Below are 19,748 nucleotides of genomic sequence, written 5' to 3'. Positions count from 1 at the left end.
ATAAAGGGTATTCCCATTTCACCTGAGAGCATTGATAAGGATCACCACTGTCTCACCTGAGTATATAATAGTCACTGAAATGCATAGGAGCTACTAGATGATTTTAGGATTTGCTTTTGCTTAGGACTAGAAAAATGATAATTCTATTTGTAATAGTGGTCATTACTTTCTACTGCTATCTGAATATTAATGATGACTAAATGCTCTGTTTCCCTTGTATTCCTGCTCATGCCAGATTAATGAAATGTTTAGAATGGAAAATGCCCACCTAGCAATGAATTAGGAAATTGATAACATTTATGAAAAAATTAATGTGTAAATATTTTCTATGTTCCTACTGGATCATAGGAATGTCTTCAGCTAATGCTAACACGGTCATCTGTCGTAAATTGACAGCAATGGGTTAGCATTTAGCTGAAGCCATCTTGTATTTAGAAGTTACCTTATCCGCTTTGTGAAAGCCATTTTGTATTTCTGGCAGCCATTTTGTTTGCCTTGTGCTCTGTCCTCCCTCAGTGTTAACTGGTCTTGAAATCTGCCTAGAGACAAACTATATTCAGCATCTTCCACTTCGCACATGCCCAGAAGGGCCTAGCTAGTAGAATGCACCTTCCTCTAAGTATAACTGTCAGGCTATTTTTGCTGCTGTATGGAGAAGTAACTCTCCTCCCACTTGTTGAGCAAGCAGATCTTGTATGCCCATCTTAGTCATTTTGCATGCTTACATGAGCCAGGACTGCCCCTTAGTCTTATGGTGAGTATGTAACCCTTAGCATATATAAAGCCTCTGTTTTCTGTACTCCTCAGACTGCCTCATTCAGTTGCTAAGGCTTCTGTGTGACGTAGTCTCACTCATTTGAGTGTAATAAAAATGATCTTTTATATTTCAGCTTCTGTGCCAATTTCTTCTTTGTTGGTTTAAATGGACTAAGTATCAGTGGAACCCCTGAGAAGTGGATTTTTGATTACTACACCCGGGCCCCAAAGCAAAGTCAGGGAGAGCCGTCGCACTCCCCGTGATAAGCCGAGCATGGAATACCAGGAGCCCACCCTGGCCCCCAAAGAAGTTGGCCAGAGACTCCAACCCCAGGCCTCATTCCAAGTTGGGAAGCGCCATCGCGCTTCCCGTGAAGATGGCCCCCAGGGGGCCCGGTATGCGGTGAGGGAGTGTCATCGCATTCCACCCAGCCCATGGAAGGAGGGGGGAGTGCCGTCACACTCCCCCAGGGCCTCGCTGTGCCAGCGGCAGTCGGTGTGTCTGCCCGCCGGAGTGGACAGACCAGAAGTGATGTGCAGGCTCCCGCAGCCGCACACGGAGGTGCGGGCTGGGCAGGGAGCCGGCCGGAGCGGCCAGGGTGGGCTCCCCTGGCCGCCTTACCTGATAAGGGGTCTGGGACACCAACGGCAGGATGAGCGGCCAGGGGTGGGCTCCCCGATCCGCAAGGAAGCACCAACCTGGGGGTCCGGGTGGGACCGGACCCCCCCTCACCAAGGAAGGAACGAGGCGTGAAGCGCCAGAAGGAAAGGCAGCGCAGTTCTCCCCGGAGCAGCGGGGGAGCCACTGCTCTAGTATTCAAGAGCACCCATAATACCATGCAGGCCCGGACTGGCCTGGAAGGGAAAACAGCGTTTCCTCAGCGGGTGGTGGCCCCAGGAGGACAGGGTCACCGCCAAAAGTGTGCATGGGTGCAGGGGGAGCTGCAGGAAAACGCAGTCTCCCCCAGCATGAAGAAAAGGAGTCCCTCCCTAAGTCTCATGGGGACTTGAAAAGAAAAACCCATCAAGGGCTCAGCCAGAATTTTAACTCCTCCTGGGCTGGAACTTCTGTTCTACAGCTGGAGGAGGATTGAGAAGTGTGCCAAGGGATGAAGGGCTAAGTTGGGAGATGAAGAGGTGTAATTGTACCCATAGTGCATTTACTACTGTTATTTCTTTTAGAGGGACTGAAGGTCACATGTGTAATGTAAAGTACCTGTGAAAGGTGATGTCATAAGCAAAATGGGGTTATGCTGTCAGACATTCCTGCTAGGGTGTGTGGCTGAATATGCGTAATCCTGTGATTTCATCAGTGATGCCTTTAGGGGCTGTAATTGCAATGCATTCTAATGTTGAATTAATGTGATGAGTACTACCATTCTAAAGTTATGCTCAAACATGTATTCTTGCTGCTGCGTTTAGGTGAAGAACCCAGACTGTTAGCCCTTAAGACGTAGGGGTGTATATACTTCATGGTCAGTAGGAAATGCTCAGTCCGGGTTGTGTGTCACCAGAGCAGGTGTACCTATTTTAAAGGCTTTTTGAGGTAACGGGGTGGGTCGCCGCTGGGATGATGCCAGTTCGCAGGGCCCTCGCTACAGGTTAGGTTCAACTAACTGCATTTGGGGGCAAGATGATATGCATACATGGGAGTGGTGGTACTAGACCCCACCCCCCTGCGGGAGGGGTGGAGATGTTATGTAATGTCACACAGTAATTCCAACAGCTTATGTATATTTGTAAATTGGTGCATAGTATTGAGGTAGTGTGTGTGTTTAATAAATGTACTCTTACTTTTATAAAGCAAAGTACAGACTGGACAATCAATTATTCAGTGTTATTGCTGCGCACCTGTAATGGTGGTTACTAGCCTGCACCACCTCCCTTGAGTAAGCCTCAGACTGCTCTGCAACGCTACCCTCTGGGAGTTAGGTGCTACAATTGGGTGTTTGGTTCCCAGTGAAGGACAAATTTAGTCATGTTATTTGTGCAGGCCTCACAGATGTTATGTTAATTTCGATTTTATATAGCGCCAAATCACCGACAGGTCTCTTAGCGCTTGCTTTGGGAACCCGTCCTGGCTTTCCCTGCGAGATTACCCCTACTGGGCATCTCCAAGGTGAAGACCAGGCATCCCGCCGCGGTGGGGCCGTAGTGGAGATTAAGCAAGCTATTGCCCAGAGCTGCAGAGTGTGAACAACAAGGGGGGACGGAAATGGACAATATTTAGAGGGGTCCAGTGTACTTGTCCAGGGCACAAGCAAGAAAGAATGTACACTGTTCCCCTGGGATTAAACAAGTAATAAGGTCTCTCTCACAGTTAGCTGAAAGTCAGCTAGAGGGTGTGGGGGTGCCGGGTGGTCAGCAAGTTCCTTGACGGAACTAAGGAAGCCTCACACAACTGAAGAGCTGGATGACATGTCTCATTCAGCCTACTAGGGATGTTGTTTATATCATCGGCTTCCTGCTCCTGCGTCGGGCCGGCGCTGCAATGCCCGACGGGTAACAACAAGTGTCACTCTTTTGTGGAGGTCTTTTGTTCCTTGCCGTGATAAGTAGAAACTTGTAAGGCTTAAAAAATGAGGTAGTGAGCAAAACGGTGAAAAATGGTTAAAAAAAGTTGGATAATCCACAGGGAAGTCTTTATTCAGGTGGTTAGCCACTTTATTAAAAGGTATAAGGAGGGGTACTGAGGACCAACGTGGCTATAGGTGTGGCCTCATATCGACCCTCCATTTGGTCAACATGTTTCATGCCCAGCGGGGCAATTCGTCAGGACCGAAAAAAGTGCTCATATAAACCTAATGTGCCCCAGAGGGTGAGCTACAGGCTATTAATGATACAACCTGATAGGTCTAGGTCTAAGGAAGGCGAGGATCACTGCATCACCGTCGGACCCTTAGGAGTCAATTGGCAGTCTGCGCGGCTAGTTCCTGTGGGGACTGCGCTAGGGATATGTACCCCTTAGCGGCATGAGATACTCGCCGGTATCACCTACCCCCACACCGTCGGCGTGTGATGTCCGAGGAACAGCCGACGGTGATGCAGTGATCCTCGCCTTCCTTAGACCTAGACCTATCAGGTTGTATCATTAATAGCCTGTAGCTCACCCTCTGGGGCACATTAGGTTTATATGAGCACTTTTTTCGGTCCTGACGAATTGCCCCGCTGGGCATGAAACATGTTGACCAAATGGAGGGTCGATATGAGGCCACACCTATAGCCACGTTGGTCCTCAGTACCCCTCCTTATACCTTTTAATAAAGTGGCTAACCACCTGAATAAAGACTTCCCTGTGGATTATCCAACTTTTTTAACCATTTTTCACCGTTTTGCTCACTACCTCACTTTTTAAGCCTCACAAGTTTCTACTTATCACGGCAAGGAACAAAAGACCTCCGCAAAAGAGTGACACTTGTTGTTACCCGTCGGGCATTGCAGCGCCGGCCCGACGCAGGAGCAGGAAGCCGATGATATAAACAACATCCCTAGTAGGCTGAATGAGACATGTCATCCAGCTCTTCAGTTGTGTGAGGCTTCCTTAGTTCCGTCAAGGAACTTGCTGACCACCCGGCACCCCCACACCCTCTAGCTGACTTTCAGCTAACTGTGAGAGAGACCTTATTACTTGTTTAATCCCAGGGGAACAGTGTACATTCTTTCTTGCTTCTGCAGAGTGTGAACCCATGATTCAAGTAGGCACCGAGGCGAGAATTATCGAGTCCGTGGACATTTGGGCTCAAGACCCTGCCGCGTCGGGAATTGAACCCTGGTCCCGGGTCTGACCTCTGCATCAGGGTCTGCCTCCTCTAACCAGTGAGCCACAGATTCTGCCTTGCTTTCCAAAAGGGTGGCAGCGGTGAGATACATAGTATCCCATTCTGGTGCGCATTTATAGCATTCGATAAGTCCAGTTTTGCCACACTTTACCTATGCAGTAATGAGCAAATGGAAGAGCACAAGGCTCTGAGAAGGGTTCAAAGTTTTGGTTAAGTAAACTAGAAGTATGGGAAAGGAAAGTACTGTGCACATTTATGTCATGTGAGAATATTATGGTTTAAATGTAAACTGTATTGATATGACTGAGTTATGTTGATTATCCTGTGCTAGCGGGATGGTGCTTTCCAGGAAATGATTGCATACAAATGTTCTAAGCCATATTGTACACATTTGAACCCTAACACTACACCTGCATGAGGAGGGTGTGTCCTCAAGAGATAGGGACAGCAACTGATACCTACATCACAGATAGGGGGTAGGGGTAGATTGACCTTGGGCGGGACAGGAGAGGTAGGGGTCCTGGGAGATTCCCATGCTTTTTAAGGGCAGGGAGAGTTTCCACAGGGGGGTCCCCAGAGATCCTTCCCCCGCTGAAAGTTTTCTTGCCATTGGCACAGGCCAAAACTACTGGAAGGGTGGGGGAGGAGGTTTCTTTACTCCGGGTAGTAACTTCCCAGGGGTTCCCATGGTGGGGGACCCCAAGAAACTTTTCCCACAGTGGGAGGAGGGTGTGGTAGTGTTGGGTGTCCGGCAGGCCCCTCAGGTTAACTGGTGGGGATGTGAGCAACCCAGGGGTGGCCCATGGTAGTGGGTGGCCCCAGAGGAGGGTAGTTCATGAGCAGGCGGTGTAGTGGTAGCCCCTAGGTACACTAGGTGGGCTAGGTAACTGACCGTGTGGAGATCTGAGTGGGGGTGATGTGCTCCCTGGATTCCAGGTGTAGGGTTAGTGGTGAGCCCTGAGGTGTCAGGGTCGGATAGGTGGTTACCCAAGGAAGTAACAGGATGTCATTTTGGAGCTTGTGTTGAGAACCTGACGTGGTGGCTGGGGCAATACCTAGCTGGTGACAAGTCAAGTAGGTCTGGTGGGACTTGCACCCAAGGACCAGTAGCATGGGGGTATTCCCCTCGCTCGATGCTGGAGGTGGACTTCTGCAAGGTAATACCACCCTGAACACAGGTGGGGCCCACCTTAAGTGAAGGGACCCTGTGTTTCTCAGAGGGGTGGTGCAGGCCTAGCCGGGATCATTAGGGTCCCTGGCTGAGTATGGTAGTACTACCCTGAAGGCAGGTGGGTCCTATCTTAGGTGAAGGGACCCTGCTCTTTAGAAGGGGTGGTGCAGACCATCCAGGGACCATGTGGGTCCCTGGGCGGTCTCCCAAGGTGCAGCAGGGAGACCGGGGAGAGCCATGAGGGGTGGGCATGGGTGTAGTTAACTCAGGGCCTAAGGCTCTCTAAGGGTACTCCGGGAGGAGAGCACGCCTCTCCGAGGAAAGGGTGCATAGGCCCTATTCTCGCAGCGGAGAACAAGGAAGGGGTCTAGGTTCCCAGGGTAGTTTCCGTGTAGAGCTACTGATGGGAGGGGTGAGCTGAGGGATGTCTCACCAGGCACCCTCAGTGTTCCTCCCTGACACTGTTAGTGTGGTAGTGAGGCCGGTCTGAGGTCCTATCAGGGAGCCAGGCCAGTGGCAAAGGGTGCTTTTCTGTGTGGGTAAAGCACAAGTGGCCTTGCTTTCTTTAGGGAAGCCTGTCATCCCGAAAGGGTGGTGGCCGCTGAATGACCCCAGTGGCAGGCTAAGGGTGAGGGTACAGAGAGGTTGCATCCTTGGGGTGCAAGGACCAAACGGAGAGAGGGTACTGGTATGAACAAACTCCAGAAGGGAGACCAGCTAGTGACCCCGGGGATGAGATTTAGACCTATCCCAGAAGACCGCACCAGTGCTGAGGCACTGTACCCCTGTCCAGAGAAGTGGTAGGCATAGTGTAGCATGCCCAAGGACAAAGGTGGATCTAGTTAGGCTGAGTCCATGTAAACCATGAGTGACCTAGAGGTATCTAACCTAGAGCCCAGAGGGTTCCTAGGGTAGTCTGGGATCCCTGTCATGGGTGGAGATTTCATGGATGGGAGAAATAGGTGGTCTAAGTGAATAACTGGTTAGTTAGGGGAGTCTGGTCAGAACCCCTTATAACTAGCTATCACTGACTATGGGAAGAATACCCTGTAGAGTGGCTATTTCTTCCCTGTAGGAATCAGCAGGGTGGGGGGTCTGTAAGAAGGTGGTTTTTGACACTCTGGGTCACCCGGAGTTTTCGCTTTTTGAGCACCAATTTGTTGAGCTTTTACTGTGGGAGAGCCGCATGAGTTGGGACTCGTCGCAGGAGCAAATCCCGAATCTTGGGGGCAGCGGACTCCTTCTCCAGCCACTCGCCACCTCTGGGGTCCCTACGCTGCAGTTCTCTCCCGCCGCAGTTGTCCAGTCCAGCAGGAGGACGCCGCGGGGAGACTACAGCTCCCAGAGTGCTTGCCGAGCACTTCCGCCTGCCAGCGCACCCGGAGGCGCTTGAAAGGGGGCAGGCTCCATCTGAAGAGCGGGGGAAACGTCGCAGGAGCAAATCCCGAACCTTGGGGGCAGCGGACTCCTTCTCCACCCGCTCGCCACCTCTGGGGTCCCAACGCTGCAGTTCTCTCCCGCCTCAGTTGTCCAGTCCAGCAGGAGGACGCCGCGGGGAGACTACAGCTCCCAGAGTGCTTGCCGAGCACTTCCGCCTGCCAGCGCGCCCGGAGGCGCTTGAAAGGGGGCAGGCTCCATCTGAAGAGCGGGGGAAACGTCGCAGGAGCAAATCCCGAACCTTGGGGGCAGCAGACTCCTTCTCCAGCCACTCACCACCTCTAGGGTCCCTACGCTGCAGTTCTCTCCCGCCGCAGTTGTCCAGTCAGCAGGAGGACGCCGCAGGGAGACTACAGCTCCCAGAGTGCTTGCCGAGCACTTCCGCCTGCCAGCGCGCCCGGAGGCGCTTGATAGGGGGCAGGCTTCGTCCGCGTCGCGGGACGCGCGTGGGCGAGCGCAGGGCTAAGCCCGGGCAAAGGGCGGGCCGTCTGTGGCTGTCCGGGGACGGAGGAGGACGGGACGGGCCCGGTCTCTAACATCTGCGGATTGGAAAACGCCTGGGAAAACCCACGGACAAGATTCGGGTCAGTACATGATACCCCTTTTGCCATATGAGTAACAGGTGACGGCGAGAGGCACCTCGAACTAAAGACGATTGGGAGTAATAGTGGGCGGGTGCCATTGGCTGGATAGCTACTGATCATAGTGTGGTGATACCTGGAAATAAACTGCTGCCTGACCCATAAAGAAAAACGACTAGCACATGAACATGGCAAGCACAGTGCAAACAAGGTCATCAAAATTAACTAATGGTAACCCTCTAGTCGCCTCTAATGGTAGTAAACCTAAAGGTGTCCCTAAATTGATCCCGGAAAAACCTACTGCCATTGATAGAATGCTACGTCAAGCATTAGGGAAAGTAGCATCGGAGATTGAGAGAACAGAGAGAAGTCTCTTATTAACTCCCCAACCTATCCCACTAACCCTGGAGCTAGACTCAGAAGACCAAACATCGCTATTAGACCCACCTGATCTTGAGATATTTGATATTCCCTGCGCTCAAGAGGGGACCTCACTGGTACAGGAGATAACCTCCGGGGGGGAAACACCACAAACCTGCGAGGCTAAGAAAACTAAGAAGAACAAGGCCAGGCGTAAGAAAGCCACCCCGAATAAGGCCCCGTTAGATAGTTCCACCACAGATAAAAGGCCCACTGGGGGGGGCTGCATTAAACACACAAGAGCCCCCTATGTGGGTAGCCCAAATATTCACCAACTTACAAACCCATCTAGAACAACTTATTACCAATCAAACTAAATTGATTCTTAGCAGATTGGACAAAGTAATACATTTGGTTAAAACAAAGGAGGTGCCAGGTGGTAGTAACTCTGCCCCTCCAGGGAAAAATCAATCGAGGGAGGATACTATCACTAGTTTAGAAACGCCATCTGTAAACACCCCTGGAAATGTCCAAGGCAACATTACTCAACAACCCCTGGCTCCTCCGAACACACAACTAGAAGGCCCGACATTGCTCCCACCGACTCTGCCCGCTGCCAGTAGAGACGCACCTCAGGGAGCGTCAAAGGGCATACATCGAGTAATGGTTCATAGACAAATCATGAACCCCCCCATAAGTCAGAACCCACCAGAGAACAACACCAGTAAGAGGCATTTTAACACAGCAGTAACCCTTAATTTACCCCCTGACTCAACACCATATGTAATTATTCTTACAGGAGTCCCAGTGTTGAGTCCAGAACAGGTGGAAACATATGGCAAACTCAAAAATAAAACCATGTTCTGGTTAAATAAGTGCAGGCCCCTGGTGGGCATGGAACAGGGTGAGATAATAATGGTCGTGCAGGTGAATTGGGTGGGAACCAGACCCAAGGAGGACACCGGGGACTGTGTGGTGGCGAACTTTAGAAACAGGCAGGTCGTGGATCAGATATTAAGTTGGGGTCCAACCTCTGAGATTAGCAACATCAGATCCATGCCTCTTAGTTTCTTTTATCCCAAAGGGGTCCATAATCGGGGGAGTGCCACTGGTGAACTGAAAGCTAGGGAGCGGAATTTAGTGGCGCATAATCGTAGACCGCACCATGTAGGCATAAGGAACCAGGGCTGGATTGATCTTCAGAATAGATTCGGCCCTCTGTCCACCCTAGAAGCAGTAGATTGACTAGGGACAGCCACAAACCTTAGACATATACAAGTAAGGGACAAGATTCATGGACAGACAAAGACACCTTGGATTAAAACACCTCAAAATGAGTTAGCGCAGAGAGGGGAAAGGAAGGGGGCAAACATGGCAGAGAGTATTCAACCAGGTAGGGTAAGGGAGATCGAGCCAACGGGACTAGACAGTACTGATTCAGGCACCCAAGTGATAAATACAAATAAGGTAGCTGACCCTAATGAAATTACCATACTGGAAGGAAACAAACTTACTTACCCCCCAGAGTCAGGTCAAAAAGAACAGCTGGGCGCGACAGTCTGAAAATACTATCCTGGAATGTGGCAGGACTTGCGGCCAAATATGAAGATCAGGAATGGAGGCAATACATCGCCGGGTTTCATGTAATATGCCTGCAGGAGACCTGGATGATTGATTGTAACCATTTCTCCCTGGAAGGGTTTAAGTGTTTCTCAGTCCCGGCACACAGGTCAGCCCCAGGGAGAGCTATGGGAGGACTGATCATATATGTAGACCTTCTTATACAAGGGGTCTGGTCCAACTTTAACTGGGCATCACAGAATATGATGGCTGTGGGCTTTCGCTCAAAAGAGTTAAACATCATCCTGGTTAATTGGTATAATGCGGTGGGGGCAAATGGGAAAGGAAATACAATAAAATAACTAGATTCCCGCCTAAATGCCCAGCTGACGATGGTGCCAACAGCAAAATCGGCAGCAGCCCCATCTGTAGTCCTGGTAGGGGATTTTAACTGTCATCTCTGCGCAAACCTTAGGCCACTGAATAAGGATTGGTCACGGTGTACAGTGGAGAAAGGCCCACATTTCTCGCATTCTAGGGAAGGGGTGGAGTTAGATAAGGTGCTGAAAGGCCATAACTTGGTCCACACAATGGACCTGATAGAGATGGGCAGTGGAGAGGAGCTCAACCCTACCTTTAAGGGCAGAGGATGTAGGTCGCACATTGACTACATTATGGTGTCACCTATACTTAAAAGTTGGGTTAGTAGGGTGGACATAGAAAATAGCATATTTAGCGACCACAACCCCCTGGTGCTAGAATTAAAAGGCACGACTATTAAAAACATATCATGTGTGGTAGGAGCGATAGAGAAGATATCGGACCAAGGGAGAAGACTTAGATGGTCTAAAATAGATGGTGATACGTTTTACAAAAACCTAATAACTACAGGGGCAGATCCATTAAATACATGCCTCGACCCCAACATTGAGGGAGTCGCTGTAGTAATTTCATTTGAAAAGATGGCACACCTCATTGATGGACTATTAAGGACCACTAGGACGAGGACACCATTGACCCCTGAACCCAGATGGTTCGATAAAGAATGCTCAAAGGCACACAAAGAGCTCAAATCTAGCCTAAAAATAATACATAGAGACAGTATTTACATAGCTCAATGTAGGTTGAACTACAAGAAATCACAAAAAACCCGTAAAATCAGTCTCCAATTACAAGCTTGGGCGGATCTAAGAGAGGCGGCGGGAAGAAGAGATCTGACTGAGTTCTGGAAAATTATAAATAAACCATGTTTCCAGGACTCAAATGCCCCACAAATTTTAAACACTATTCTGCCTGAGCAGTGGTACTCCCATTTCAGTAATTTATATAATCATACGGGCGAAATAAACAATGATGAAGGGCAGAGGTTAGAACTGACTGCACGCCTAGACATTACCCTGGCTGAAGTAGAAGGAGCAATCTTGGGGCTAACTGGATGGAATTCCTCCTGACCTATACCTAAGTAAAATTGAGCTGTGGGTGCCGATTCTCACTAGGGTCTTGACCTCTGCAGTGGTGGCGGGTCTGCCGCGCTCTTGGTCCTCGGCCACCATAGTTCCAATTTTTATAAAAGGAAACCGAGACGATCCCAATTGCTATCGCCCGATATCTCTGGTTGATGTCACGGCGAAGGTCCTGGGTAGGGTGGTTTTAAATCGCCTGACCGAATGGGCAGATACCCACCGGGTAATACCGGACACGCAATATGGGTTTAGGGAGGGGAGGTCGACCACGGACCAATGCCTGAATCTTTACTTGTTGGTCGCAAAGTACACCTTAGCTAGCAAGGAAGCTGTCTACCTGGGATTCATGGACCTTTCTGCGGCATTCGATCATGTGAACTGAGAAAAGCTATGGGCCCTGATGAAAGGTTTAGGGGTGGACCAGATTTTAGTTAATGTCTTAAAGGCTTTCTACTGGAACACAACAGCGTCCGTCCGTTTTAATCAAGACGGAAGCAAGACCTCACCATTTCCATGCACTAGTGGAGTGTGGCAGGGCTGCATCTTAGCTCCTTTTTTGTTTTCACTCTATATTAATAATTTAGACAGGGTCTTATGTAAACTTGAAGTGGACTCCCCCCAAATAGGCACCCGCCCAGTCCCCGTCCTGCTTTATGCGGACGACGCGGTGCTATTAGCCCGGACACCGCGGGGGTTACAGAGGCTTATTGATGGATTTGTGAGTTTCATGGCCTCACTTGGGATATATGACGTTACAACTCATACTTTTACAACGCATACCTTTACGACGAAATTTTTACAACGCAAATACTATTACAACGCATGTATTTACAACGCATGTTTTTACAACGCAGGTACCTTTACAACGCATACCATTACAACGTAAGTATTGGTAAGTATATATTAATTTTTAATTGTAAATTAATTGAACTTATTATAATTTAATGTAATGTAATTTAATTTAATTTAATTTAATTAATTTAATTTAAATTTAATTTTACTTTATTTTTACCCTGTACCCCTGTACCCCAAAAACCCAAAACTGACCCTGAACCCTAAAAATACCCCTTTACCCAAAAACCCAAAACTGACCCTGAACCCTAAAAATACCCCTTTACCCAAAAACCCAAAACTGACCCTGAACCCTAAAAATACCCCTTTACCCAAAAACCCAAAACTGACCCTGAACCCTAAAAATACCCCTTTACCCAAAAACCCAAAACTGACCCTGAACCCTAAAAATACCCCTTTACCCAAAAACCCAAAACTGACCCTAAACCCTAAAAATACCCCTTTACCCAAAAACCCAAAACTGACCCTGAACCCTAAAAATACCCCTTTACCCAAAAACCCAAAACTGACCCTGAACCCTAAAAATACCCCTTTACCCAAAAACCCAAAACTGACCCTGAATCCTAAAAATACCCCTTTACCCCAAAACCTAAAACTGACCCTGAACCCTAAAAATACCCCTTTACCCAAAAACCCAAAACTGACCATGAACCCTAAAAATACCCCTTTACCCAAAAACCCAAAACTGACCCTGAACCCTAAAAATACCCCTTTACCCAAAAAACCTAAAACTGACCCTGAACCCTAAAATTACCCCTTTACCCAAAAACCCAAAACTGACCCTGAACCCTAAAAATATCCCTTTACCCAAAAAACCAAAACTGACCCTGAACCCTAAAAATACCCCTTTACCCAAAAACGCAAAACTGACCCTGAACCCTAAAAATACCCCTTTACCCAAAAACCCAAAAATGACCCTGAACCCTAAAAATACCCCTTTACTCAAAAACCCAAAACTTACCCTGAACCCTAAAAATACCCCTTTACCCAAAACCCAAAAGTGACCCTGAACCCTAAAAATACCCCTTAAAAAAACCCAAACATATAACATTTTAATTATAATTATATACTTACCAATACTTACGTTGTAATGGTATGCGTTGTAAAGGTACCTACGTTGTAAAAACATGCGTTGTAATAGTTTTTGCGTTGTAAAAGTTTCGTTGTAATGGTAGTGCGTTGTAAAAGTTGCGTTATAAAGGTTGTATACCCTCACTTGATATGACGGCAAATCTGGACAAATCATATGTTATGCTCGCGGGAGCCAGGCCAGATAAGAAATTTGCTTATAAGATAGGAACCCACAGAATTAATCTAGTGCAGTCCTTTCCCTATCTAGGTGTACTATTTGATGGGCTTCTAAAATTTAGATCTTCAGTGGAGAAACACTGCGCCAAATTGGTGACTTCATCTGGTGCCATAATGGGGTATGGGAGAAGGCTAGAGAGATGGTCTCCCGAGCAAGTGCTGAATTTGTACAGATCGATATGCTGCGCCAAGGCAGCCTACGGGGCGGAAATTTTGGACTTTGTGAACATACACCCGGTCCAGGCAGAGGAAAACAAATTCTTCAGAAGGATACTGAAAATTCCATCTAGTACATCTGCCTACATTCTACACGAGGAACTGGGAGAACCCTACATTGAAGACCAGATTAAGATCAGACCTCTTTTGGCCTGGGTGAAAATCTGGTACAACCCCGAGGCAGACCTCAGCAGACAAATTATCACAGACTGTTTGAAACGAGACAAATGGAGTTCTATCCCCTGGCTAAATTATGTAAAGTGTACCCTGGAGGCTTTTGGCTGTAAGAATCTGTTTACAGAACCTGAAGCCCTTACTGCTCAGAACAAAACAATGGTTGAGAAAATGTTTGGGGAATGGACAATTGCCAGGAGGGCGGCTACTGAAGAGTGTAAATCTACAGTGGGGGCTTATAGATTATTGAAAATAGAGAGTGGAAGGGAACCCTATCTCTCACTGATTCATAATGCACAGGACAGATTTTACATGACCCGATTTAGATTAAACCTGTTGCATCACTTGCTGGCTGATCCCCCTGGTTTTACCTTAACGGTCGAGCAGAAGGGTACCTGCGGTTGCGACAATAGGTCTCCGCAGGATACCCTTCATTTTGTTTTATTGTGTCCTTTTTATTCATTACCTTGGTGAAAGTTCCTGGTGGGTCTACTGAAACGGGCCAGGTTTAAACATGCTAAGGTAGCATTGATGTTCTTGCAGATGGCTAATGATGCATATACCCTTTGCTGTAGTACAAGTTTTATTAAGATGGCAGTGAGGCTAAGGAACTCAAGAGAGATGAGCTAAATATGATGCCCTATAATTTGAGATGTTGGACTAACTGAAATGAAATGTACTGGATGAACTATTCTTTTAAATATTTTTTTAATGTATTTTTATCTGTTTTTATGTACTTTTATGGTATCTTTTTAAGTGCCGAATAAAGAAATATTTGATTTGATTTGATTTGAGTTGGGACTCATCGACAGTGAACTCATGATGAAAGAGACTGCATGTGGGTTTGACTGGTGTCCCCCTAGCTTGACTAGGCCGCTGCGCAGCAGCGGGAGTAAGGGGCACCAGGCTGGTTACATGCAGACACATGTGTACATGCCTGTGCACACGTGTACGGGCTACGCAGGGAGATTCCTGGCATGCGCAGCCAAGGAGTAGCTACAAAGTGAATGGCGTGGCAGGACATTTGCAGAATTGGGTAGTGACATGGAATAGGCTTTATACACTGGGAGGAAATATGCCAGGGAAAGCCAGTGTGCTTTACTGTTTTCACTTAATTATTCTCCTATGGGGATGTGGAGCCCATGGGCTAGTGACACTTTCCTAAGGCTTACAAATGCCAGACACGCACTAAAGTCCACAGTGACTTGTGTCAGAAGAAATATTCTGCAGAGTCCAGAGTCATATTTATACTGCTTCTGGGTCATCCAGAAATGTTATTTTTCTCTGAGTCAGCTCATAACTAGGGCCTGGCTGGGGGCTGATTTAATGACCTTTCTCTCCAAGCCGTGGCCTCAGAGGCCCAGCCCAGCACAACAAGCATTCCAAGGGCAAGGGCCTCCACACCAAGAAGAGAAGATGGGTGGGGCTACAGGTTTTTCCATCAGTAGATAGCATCTGGTGCCAGGCACCAGGCCGCTCTGGAGGGAAGGCAGCCTGGGGGGAAGGGGTTCTCAGAGACCATGTGGCAGGAGACCCTGGACAACGCCATTTTGAACAAACCCAGAGAAGGAGGAAGGGGCAGAGAAGTGATGTGTCGCTGTGTAATAGGGCAAACAGAGACTTCGTGCCAGCCCCTCACCAAATCTTTAACAAGAAGTTGCAAAGGAAATTGAACTCTCTCTGAGGTGTGGTCTGCTTAGGCAGAGGGTGATGGAGCCTGGCGCATTGGGCAGTTGGAAGGAGGCACCCCCTAACTGTCCCAGGATCCTGAACAGCGCCAGGAGAAGAGACTAGGACAAGTGCCCAGAAGCAGGTGCCTCTGCGCAGGGAGAAGAGAGGCCCAGGACGAGAACCAGGAGAAAGGCTGGCGCAGGGAACCAGTGAAGACAGCTTCAAACTGAATCCCCCCTCTATTAGACCGAGAGGACAAACAAGAGTGTGCCCAGTGGCTAGGGAGCGCCACCAGGAGCAAGAAGAGACCAAGATCACCAAAATCGGCCACCTGGGGGCTGAGATATGCCCCCCAGAAGGTAGGCAACCTTTGACCTCTAATTGGACCGATGACGAAGCATGTGGGGCTCTGCCGCCGGTCTCAAAGGTGCCGCCGGGTCGGTTCAGGTCCCGTGGGATCCCCCAAGCAGAAGGGAAGCCGGAAAGCACTGTCGTGCTCCCTGTGAAAATGCCCTGCAGGGGGGCCAGGAGGCCACTATGGCCCCCGCCGAAGATGGAGGTGAGCTGGGAGCACCGTTGCACTGTCGCGTCCCCGTGAAGAGGTCTTTAGGGGCCCGGGACCCCATTCCTGGGCCCCGAAACAAAGTCGGGGAGCACCGTCGCGCTCTCTGTGAAGCTGAGCATGGGGTGCCCGGAGCCCACCCTGGCCCCTTAAGAAGATGCTCTGGGGTCCGGGACCCCAACTCTGGGCCCGATTCCAAGTTGGGGAGGTAAAGATGGCCCCCAGGAGGCCCGGGATCCCCAACTCCGGCCCCCCATCTGAAGCAGTGAGGAGGGGGGAATGCCGTTGCACACCTCGCAGCCAAGGGAAGGAGGGGGGCAAGCCGTCACACTCCCCCGGTCCCTCGCTGGGCCAGCAGCAGTCGGCGTGTCTGCCTGCCGGAGCGGGCAGACCAGAAGTGATGTGCCGGCTCCTGCAGCCACACATGGAGGTGCGGGCCAGGGGGGAGCTGGCCGAAGCGGCATGGAGTGGGCTCCCCGGGCCGCCTTACCTGATAAGGGGTCCGGGTGGGACCGTGCCCCCAATGGCAGGATGAGCGGCCGGGGTGTGCTCCCCGAGCCACAAGGAAGCACCCACCTGGGGGACCAGCTGGGACCAGACTCCCCCACTGAGGAAGGAACGAGGCGCTAAGTGCCAGCAGGAAAGGCAGCGCAGCTTTCCCCGGAGCAACTGGGGTTATGTTGCCAGACATTCCTGCTAGGGTGTCTGGCTGTATATTTGTAAACCTGTGATTTAATCTGTGATGCCTTTAGGGGCTATAATTGCAATGCATTCTAATGTCCAACAAATGTTATATATGAGTACTGTCATTCGAAAGTTATGCTTAAACATGTATTTTTGCTATTGCGCTTAGGTGAAGAACCCAGACTGTTAGCCCGTAAGACATAGGGGAGTATACTTCATGGTCAGTAGGAAATGCTCAGTCCTGGTAGTGTGTTACCAAGGGCAAGTGTACCTATTTTAAAGGCTTGTTGAGGTAACAGGGTGGGTGGCCGCTGGGATGATGCCAGTGTACAGGGCCCTCGCTCCAGGTTAGGTTCAATTAACCGCATTTGGGGGCAAGATGATGTGCATACATGGGAGAGGTGGTACTAGACCCCACCCCCCTGCGGGGGGTGGACATGTTATGCAAAGTCACAAAGTAAGTCCAACAGCTTATGTATATTTGTAAATTGGTGCATAGTTTTGAGTAGAGTGTGTGTTTAATAAATGTACTCTTGCTTTTATAAAGCAAAGTACAGACTGACCAATTATTGAGTGTTATTGCTGCGCACCTGTAATGGCGGTTACTAGCCCACACCACCTCCCTTGAGTAAGCCTCAGACTGCTCTGCAACGCTACCCTCTGGGAGTCAGGCGCTACAATTGGGTGTTTGGTTCCCAGTGAAGGACAAATGTAGTCATGTTATTTGTGCAGGCCTAAGAGATACTGCCTCGTTTTGCAACAGGTACAAGTTGACTAGTGTCAAAGAAAAAAAAATATTTGTATTTTACATTTCACAATTTATGTCCTTGCCAAAGAATAGGGTAGGAATATCAGTGTGGTCCCTAAAAATGAGTGATGGTGGGTTCGAACAGCAACCGATGGATCAAATTAAAGCAATAGGTAGCAGTCATCTATTTTTGACAAAATGTTATGAAAGGTTATGGTGTTGCTATGGATCACTGACATAATATCGACGACACAAATATCGAGATACACAAATATCGAGTCAAAAATATCGATTGACAAAATATCGACTCCCTATCTTCAAACAGGTAAGTACCAAAATATCGACTCCAAAATATCGACTTACAAAAATATAGACTGTCAAAATATCGATTTTTTTAAATGTCTTAAAATTAAGTTAAAACTAATATAGTAATAAATATATTTAATATAAACTTAGAAATAATTAATAAAAAAATGTAATTTTAATAAATAATTTATATAATTTAAAAAATTATATCACCAAAAATTACACACACACATATATATATATATATATATATATATATATATATATATATAAACATATTATTAAATAAACATATATAACATTTTAGAAAATGTTTAAAATGTATTGTTACAACTATAGTGAGTTCAACATTAGCAAAAGTGTTGGATAGCGTAGAGGTCAAATTTACTACTCCCACTCCAGTGGGTGCAACAGTAGGGAAAGCGCTGGATAGCGTAGAGGTTAAAATTACTATTCCCACTCCAGGGATGTATGACGTTACAACGCATACTTTTACAACGCCTACCATTACAACAAAACTTTTACAACGCAAAAACTTTTACAACGCATACATTTACAACGCAAGATTTTACAACGCATATACCTTTACAACGCATACCATTACAACGTAAGTATTGGTAAGTATATAATAATTTTTTGAATATAAATTAATAAAAAATATTATAATATAATTTAATATAATTTAATTTTATTAAATAAATTTAATTTAAATGTAATTTTACTTTATTTTTACAAAGTACCCCTGTACCCCGAAAACCCAAAACTGACCCTGAACCCTAAAAATACCCCTTTACCCATAAACTGAAAACTGACCCTGAACACTAAAAATACCCCTTTACCCGAAAACTGACCCTGAACCCTAAAAATACCCCTTTACCCCAAAAACTGAAAACTGACCCTGAACGCTAAAAATACCCCTTTACCCAAAAACTGAAAACTGACCCTGAACCCTAAAAATACCCCTTTACCCCAAAAACTGAAAACTGACCCTGAACCCTAAAAATACCCCTTTACCCCAAAAACTGAAAACTGACCCTGAACCCTAAAAATACCCCTTTACCCCAAAAACTGAAAACTGACCCTGAACCCTAAAAATACCCCTTTACCCAAAAACTGAAAACTGACCCTGAACCCTTAAAATACCCCTTTACCCCAAAAACTGAAAACTGACCCTGAACCCTAAAAATACCCCTTTACCCAAAAACTGAAAACTGACCCTGAACCCTAAAAATACCCCTTTACCCAAAAACTGAAAACTGACCCTGAACCCTAAAAATACCCCTTTACCCAAAAACTGAAAACTGACCCTGAACCCTAAAAATACCCCTTTACCTAAAAACTGAAAACTGACCCTGATCCCTAAAAATACCCCTTTACCCCAAAAACAGAAAACTGACCCTGAACCCTAAAAATACCCCTTTACCCCAAAAACTGAAAACTGACCCTGAACCCTAAAAATACCCCTTTACCCAAAAACTGAAAACTGACCCTGAACCCTAAAAATACCCCTTTACCCAAAAACTGAAAACTGACCCTGAACCCTAAAAATACCCCTTTACCCAAAAACTGAAAACTGACCCTGAACCCTAAAAATACCCCTTTACCCAAAATCCCAAACATATAACCTTTTAAAAATAATTATATACTTACTAATACTTACATTGTAATAGTATGCGTTGTAACGGTATCTGCGTTTTAAAAACATGCTTTGTAAATGTATGCGTTGTAAAAGTTTTTGCAATTTAAAAGTTTTGTTGTAATGGTAGTGCATAGTAAAAGTAGCGTTGTAAACGTTGCATACCCACTCCAGTGGGTGCAACAGTAGGGAAAGTGTTGGATAGCGTAGGGGTTAAAATTACTATTCCAACTTCAGAGAGTGCAATAGTAGGGAAAGTAAATACTTCACAAATATATATAAATAACATAAATATTAATACCAATTACAAATAATTAAAATATTAAAAAAGTGTATACAAATATTAAATATTTATTTATAAATACAAAATAAAATTGTTTAATTATAAAAATTGCCTACTCATACTAATTAATTACCTATTAACAATAAATTAATTTACAATTTAAAAATTAATAAATTATTTTCAATTACCAATTATATTTTA

Source organism: Lissotriton helveticus, chromosome 8 (genome assembly GCF_964261635.1).
Source record: "Lissotriton helveticus chromosome 8, aLisHel1.1, whole genome shotgun sequence".
Classification (NCBI taxonomy): domain Eukaryota; kingdom Metazoa; phylum Chordata; class Amphibia; order Caudata; family Salamandridae; genus Lissotriton; species Lissotriton helveticus.
This window is presented reverse-complemented; position numbering follows the sequence as displayed.